Source organism: Cupressus sempervirens, chromosome 3 (genome assembly GCF_028749045.1).
Source record: "Cupressus sempervirens isolate cs-2001-9-10 chromosome 3, ASM2874904v1, whole genome shotgun sequence".
NCBI classification, from domain to species: Eukaryota; Viridiplantae; Streptophyta; class Pinopsida; order Cupressales; family Cupressaceae; genus Cupressus; species Cupressus sempervirens.
Genome location: NC_143120.1, coordinates 769,553,566 through 769,561,559, shown reverse-complemented (window position 1 = coordinate 769,561,559; position 7,994 = coordinate 769,553,566). Strand labels below are relative to the sequence as shown.

Below are 7,994 nucleotides of genomic sequence, written 5' to 3'. Positions count from 1 at the left end.
GGCACAGCCCATCTAAATTTTGGTTCTTGAGACACCATTGCTTAGATTGCAGGGAAAAATAAAATTAGGAAAGAATTATTTATCTAGAATGAAAGCCAATAACACTAACTAATCTCTATTTTTCAAATAGATAAATGTGACAAAAAAACTTACAGTCCCAATCACATCATCATTAGAGTGCATATATAACTATAACCCCTTATTTGGCTGCTTGTTGATCAATTCCTTGGCAAGAGCATCTAGGACATAATATTAAAATGCAATCAATCACTGAGCCTATTAGCTCTTTCCTACCACAAAATTTGGAACATAGTAACTTTGTGGATAGAATCAAAGAAAAACAATGCCATACATATGGATAACAAAGACTGCTAAGGAGCTAGAAGCTCAAGAAGCATTTTTTAAAGGATCAGCTTAAGGCAGATTTGTGGAAGATCTTGGCTAGCCTAGTCTCAACTTTTTCAACCTTGGCCTCATTCATGAATGAAAATGTTTCAGGGAATTAGAGACTTTTGTACCATAAGTGTTATGCATAGTCCAAAACTCAAATGTGATAAGATGTTCTGCTTGGAATCACAATTTCTTATGTCTTGTCTCCAACAAACTTGCCAAAAACTGATAGTGTTTTGATTTGTCACTTTCATAACAAAACAAAACAAAATAGTATGACATTTTTTCAAATTGTAGAGGGAAGCTACTTAGGATCTAACTATGTCTAAAACCAACATAATTTACAAATATCCACAATCTAAATATTATCCCTTGATGTTTTCTTTAATGCAAAGTTTTAACTCAACTATGTTATCACCCTGGATGTAATACCAAGCCATCATTAGGCTAAAGACTGCAGCAAGATTTACAAATGCAAGGAGAACTACCCAACCAAAGTAGAAAATGACATGAAAAGTTAACAATCTATCAATTGACACCTTTAGATGAAATATTTCTAGCAATTGAACTATACTATAGAACAAAAATTGCCTTAAAATTGACACCTCACCAATTGTAGTTCATTTGCATCCATAATGGCTTCACAAAAGTTGAAGGCTTACCATTTGTCAAGAACACAAAAGGCACTCATAGTTCAGCTGCATCAATAAAAGTAAAGTTATTTGAATGTTCAAAAAATGTGAAACTTCCACTTAATAGCTAGAAAAGCCATATCCTCAATATACATCATCTTTGATTGAATGTTCATAAGTGAATGATTTTCTCTAAAAGCTCAAACTTATGCACAAAGAAGCACCATGCTCTTGAAGATATATATACAAGTTACAAGACTGATATATCAAAAGGAGCATGATGAGGGCAAGAGGCTATCAATATCGATTGTGGAGTTGCAGTTAGGTAAGTGATAAATATAAAAAGGTAGTACACGGTGCTATTTTCTATGTTCTAATATGATGAACTACCTTGGAGCTAGTTTTGAACCTTGATTGCTTAATGTTGGATTTTATCCAACGGTACCATTATCTGGAGGAGGTCCCACACACCACTTTCCTTCTAATTCTGAAGGCTCAATGACATAAACTCCTTCGTCAATCATTCCAAGAGCAAACTGATTTGAGTTAGATGGATGTGATGCAATTACTAGAGGATAGACACTGCATGAATAATCAAAGGATACATTTTGAGTTAAATCATAAAATACTTGGGGATCCATTTATCCATACATAACATAACTTTTGCCTCCCTGGGCCAACTTACCTATTCATCCCTGAAGCTAAATATGCAAAAGGTGCAATATGATGGTGTGGCCTCAAGCTCTCTGCATCAAATATCCAACGGCACCATCATAGTAGCCTACAACTACCAGAAGGCTATCGCATGAATATACCACACTTGAAATGGGAGCAAATAGAGAATCATGAGGTATCCACTATAGTACAAACAAATGTGATATCAATTTACACTCATATAGAGAAGGTAGTTTATATTATTATTACTTACTAAATTTGAATTCTAAATTGCTAACAAAGACTTACATAATGCAAACGGTCAAACTTAGAAGCATCATAAATAGCAAGTTGGCTCTCATGAACAACCAACAAGTGAACTTGATCATTATGAAACTGTACTCTTGTATCTCCAACCAGTGGTGATGATCTTCATATCTGCACTTGTAAAAATTTTGACTATCGCTTCTCCCATCTATCAATGCTCCAAAAATAAAGCTGCTAGAACATTGGCCAAACATTTACTAATTTGAATCTATAAACATGTGAATGTAAAAAATGAGATGGCAATGAATATACAAAAAGAAGACAAACCTGGGCATCGGCCCCAAAAGATACCAATACATTCAAAGTGTGTGGAAATGCCAAGCCTGTAATTTTCCTTTGGTGGCCTTTAAGCTTCATTTTTACCTAGTTAGTTTTAAAAAGTTTTTGAAAAGACACAAGTTAGAAGTCACCATTTTTAATGATGCACTAAATGAGTGAGCAAGAAAGAGACTCATTGATCACACCTCATCTACTCGGACATTGTATATCTAGATTGTTGAATCTTCCATCCCAATTGCAATGATGTTATTATCCTAAGGGTGAAAAGCTAGAAAAGTAGTTGCCGGAGGAGGTTCCATGAAGGTAGTCATAACCTGCTATAAACACTCATTAGCAAGCATCCCACAGAATATTTTCTCAAAAATTTGGTTGAAAAAAGGAAACAAAAAACTTGATAAGGAACCCAAGTAAGAATATAACTTCTAAATTGACCAGCTCAGCAGTCATGTTGAAGAGGAACATATTTTCAAAAGATGCACCTTGAATGTCATCATATTGAACAAGGAGACCTTTCCACCAAAGGAAAACATTACATAGGAATCATTCTTAGACAAAGCTATGCAAGCATCAACTTCTAGATTCATAGCATCAATATCATTAGTCATCACAATCCCACTAGCTGGCTACCAGATTTGTGGTTGAAGATTGGTAGTAGACTGTACAAAAGATCACTGTCTTAGTCACTTAAAAGACAATTTTCTAAGAAGCACACAGAAATTCTTTCCAAATTAAGAGAATCACCTTTCCAAATGGATTTCACTCATTTCGTGACCATTTACATAGTTTGTAGAGTGCATTTGATGCAAATGCTAAAAGAGCAACACCAAAATTGGTATATATCAGTCTTGTAACCTGTATAAAATAATAGGTGCTTCCTCATGGGAATCTACTTTTGGATTGTTGAAGATACAATATAATGGCATATTACTTGACATATAAGACCCAACTTTGGTTGTAAGACATTTTTAGATCTGTATATACATTGGCAAATGAGGAATATAGTTTTGATTTCTATTGCATTCATTTTTGGTGCATTCCCTAACGGGGAATCGATAGAGATAGGGGAAGCTAATGTAAATATTAAAGTCATGAATTGCAAAGAAGGATATGTGGGTCTAATTATAGATATGACTTTTCATATTATAGGGAGTAATGTATGGTAACACAAATTCCATATAGTGTTTTAGAGGACACCCTTTGTCCTTGATGTCAAGGGGGGGAATATATGACATTGTGAAGAGTCCACAAGAGTTGTCATAAATGTCAAAGGGGGATATTGATGCAAATATGTATGTTGGGTTGCCATTAATGTCAAACTTTTCATTGATGTCAACTATGGTCCAAAAGGTGTGTTAGCAATATCTCTACCTATTCCAGAGTGGTATAGTGACAACAGTGCCTGCACCAAGGAGTTTTGGTTGTCATGATATCATAACCAAATATCTACTTCAAATTGGCATCGGTTTAGAGTATAGCTCATCTAAATCCTTCTTCAAATTTTTCATGTCTACTCACACAAGGTCCATAGGATAAAGTAAGCTCTAGAAGTTCATGAACCTTCATCTTACTTATCTCCATACTCTCAATAGAAGATGGCAGAAAAATTGATAGAAAAGATGCAACAAAAAAGGGATGATTTGGAGAAACATTATGAATGCATATAGGCTATAAGTATGAATCTAGATTAGAATATCACATAATATCATATAAACAAAAAAAACACCATAAACTTATAATCATAGCATCATGATCATACCATCGCATCATCATATGCTTCAAGTTCAACATCCAAATAATAAAATGTCAAATGATAAATCATAACATCAAGTTCAAGTAAAGTAAACAGAGCTTATATAACCATATTTGTTTGTCATACCCTTTTTGCAAGGAACTAAAAAATTATTCAAATTAAACAAGTATGAATTGTAAGAGACTAAGAAAGAAGGAAAAGGTGTTACCTCACCAGGATGATAGTAATAACGAGACAAAGAACCATGACGAATAAATCCAAGGAGAATAGATCTGAACATCTGAGTTCATTCAAATTCAAAATTTGGTTTTCCTTCATAGCATTGTCAAGTTAACAGCATGAGCATTATTTTCTGTCTAGAGTGTCATCAATGTTTTTAAATGTAGAATGAAATGGTTTTAAGTATGTATTTCTACCACATGCAAATAATTTTGAGATACATACCTATGCAATCCAATCTCCCAAGGAATAAACAGCACCACTTAGCGCCATCTTTGCCAAAACAAGATTTGTCATAAAGTGATGTTAGAATAGTTACTAAAATGGTCATAAATTATGTTCTTATAGTAAAAGAATACTTTGACCTAAGAAAAAAACTACACAATATTAAAACATGACATTGTGCTTTAAAAAATAAAAAGGTACCTATAATGAAGAACTTCATTTGGACTTGCTAATTGGTTGTCACTATTAACTATAAGCTTATCTATAAAGTTTGAGCTTCACTTGGTTTTGAGAACAGTTTAATATTCTCTACTAAATAAGGCCAACCACATGAAGGTGGAAGCTCATTTGCCCCCCCTAACATCACTCTAAATTCCCCATTAACATTTAATAACATTCATTCATTCATTCATTTTTTAAATATAACATTCAATCATTATAATCACATGATAACATTGATTAACACATAAAATTCATTAACACACAACATTCATGTGTAAGTCATTCATGAATAATTCATTAACATAAAATTCATAAACATGCAACATTCATGAATAAGTCATTAACACACAACAATCATTTCTTTTTGGCTTTCTTGTTGTTGTTTTTTTAATGAAATTTCTAAGAGGAATATCAATGTCCTCATCATCCCCCTCCTCTGCTGGTTCTAATTGCAATGCATGTCTCCTCCTCATCTCTTCAGGAACATGAGGTTGTTGCACCAAATGGGAATAACAAGTACTTCATGAGTTAAATTTACACCATTTTATATTAGTGAATTACGAGTTTTTATTTAAGTAAAAGAACTATAAATCAAAAAAAAAATTTTAAAAACAAACATAGATTTTCTTTACCTGAATGTACGACATGATCTACCTACTAATTAGTCTGAACATCCTCCGAAACTTGTTCAGCATGACATGATTCTATATCCTCTAAAATGTACACAAAAAGGTTACACCAAGTTCAATTAAAGATTTTTAATTGTATTAATAATTACATAATTAGTTTTAAATAGAAAATGAGCACCTCCATAGATAGTACGATGCACATCAAGGGCTTCATGATGCGGTGTATGATTTGTGTCACAATTAATAGGCTGCATTGCAATGTCATGCACATTATTATCAAATAGATTGTTGCTCAAGTATTCAATTTCTAATATATATTTTGGCATACTTACCTGTGCACATGATGTAGGAGATTGTTTGGTTGGAGAAATGGAAGCTTGTCGTAGGCATTCAGCCACGGTTGCATAGCCTTGCTTGAAGGCAATCCTTTTGTGTTCTTCTATGGCCTCCAGATTAAAATCAGCACCCTACATTTTTTAATTAATTAAAAAAATTATTTGCATTTTATAAATATTTTTTCTCTATAATTCATTTATTGCTACTTACAACTCATGCTTTGATTTTAGAATATCCCCAGAGCCAAGTTTGTGTTGCCCAACCTTTTCCAGCCTGGCCTTTGATGCCTTTGTTGTGTCCTGCAACCTATGAAAAGTTTGAAATATGTTAGATGATATAGATATAAAGATCAATACTAATTAGTGCATTATTACATTAATGTACTAGTAGTTAATACTATTGGATACCTTCTCGCATTTGCTGGTGTAATTTGTCTTCAACCAACCCTTTCTCCTTTGCATCCAAAATGAACTCATTCCATTCTCTCATTGTAATAAAGGGAGGATGCTCGTACTTCGAGTTTAAAATGAGACTCTTTCTATATGAGTCCCTTACAACCTTAAGATGTTTGCAAGCTTTTGGTAACATTTTCTTATGATAAAAAATATTAATACCAAACTCATGCTCTAAATCTTTGATAAGTTGATCTTTTAATTTTTTATCTAGGAAGTTCCACCTTTTAAGCAAAAACACAAAATTGTTAGATATAGCTAGTAAAAGAAAAGACCCGAATGAAAGGAAAAATGTTGCACCAATTAATGATATGGAAAAAAAAATAGTGGGATAAAATTAGTTCACTTATGACGTTCCACCTAGTACGTATGGTGGACCCAAATGTTTGTAGTGTGAGGTCATAAAGCTTCTTATAAAATGTATCGTTTCCTGCAAAAAAAATTCATGGGATAATCAATCCAAAGCTTCTTATGAATAGGTAAATGCATATTACAATATAAAAAATAATTATTTAAAGTACCTAGAATCTTAGGATATTTTAAAGGCATCGATTCATCATTGTCAATCAACAATGACATCTGCATAGCTCCTGTGCTAGAAACACAGGTAGCTCCAGGAAATGATGGTGAATTATCACCAATACATGCACTATGATCTGTATCTGGTGTAGCAGACGGTGCATCTTCTACCACTAAAAAAATAATCCACTATGTGATGCACCCAAGATAAAAGTACAAATTATCTACTCATAATTAACACAAAACCAAATATAGCATAACAAGGATTTACTAGTTGGACATCTCCTTGTTGCTGACATTGTAGTCGACAATCTCATATGGATGTTTGTCAACCTCCTAGGAGTCTCTTGTACTTGATGACCTGAACAATACATTGTTAGCAAAGACATTCTGAAATAATAAAAGTAAGAGTTAACTTAAGAAGTTTTTGAATGTTCGAAATAAAAAATTCCTTGTAACTTGTCAACTAAAAGATTATTTTACCAGTGGCAGTCGGAGCTATGCTAGTACCGGCCTCACCGCGTTGTTCTTGACCAGGTTTTAGATCAGTTGCCAAAAAATCCTGTAACAAGAACACATATTACATATTTTACTTCACAACATAAAAGATTATAAAATATAAATCTTTATTGAACTTTTGTTATAACTAAAGATTCATTATTGCTTACTTCATAATGATGAGCTTGCGCTCTCAAATCAAACAGCCTCTTCATCATCTCCTTGGATAGAATATTTGCTTCATCCAAAATTCTCATTATTTCTAAATTTATTTTTTTATTTTTTCTTCAACATAATTGTTACATTAGGTGTTTCTACAATATCATCATCGGAAGGGGTAGCTATTGGCTCTATACTTACTGTAGGTGCTTTTCCCTTATCCTGAACACCAAATTGTGAGAGGAATATCAGTAAAACTATCATAAAAACTCAAAAATAGAAAATAAAATAACGTAATAATATAAGATTTTTCAACTATCTAATTTGTACAATTTCAATAAGGTTTACCCTTGCTAAAGAATGGGTGGGAGTAGCATCCTCGTGGCCTCTATGATGTCTGGGATCCATATCGTCCTATCACAAAGATTAAACATAAAAACTTCAGCTAACTAAAAGCAATAGACAGCAAAAAAAAAACTTATTAACAAAATGGTATATAGTACTTACAACTCTCATGATAGTAACTTTGTTTGTATCTATGCTATTTAAATGGTAATCTATTAGCAGTTCTTCCTCTACACTCATTGATTTTATTGCACAAACAAAAACTTCATTCCCCTCACACGCCTCAAATATACAATTGGGTTGCTTACTAGTTGAGGAAGGTTGTGTACTATTTATAAAACCTGCAATATTACCTGTT

General features: G+C 33.0%; 1 pseudogene; it reads right to left on the bottom strand.

The window, feature by feature from the left end:
* Positions 1–1,453: 1,453 nt before the first annotated feature.
* Positions 1,454–7,994, bottom strand: part of LOC149569067 (protein TOPLESS-RELATED PROTEIN 2-like) — a 115,209-nt pseudogene continuing 108,668 nt past the window's right edge.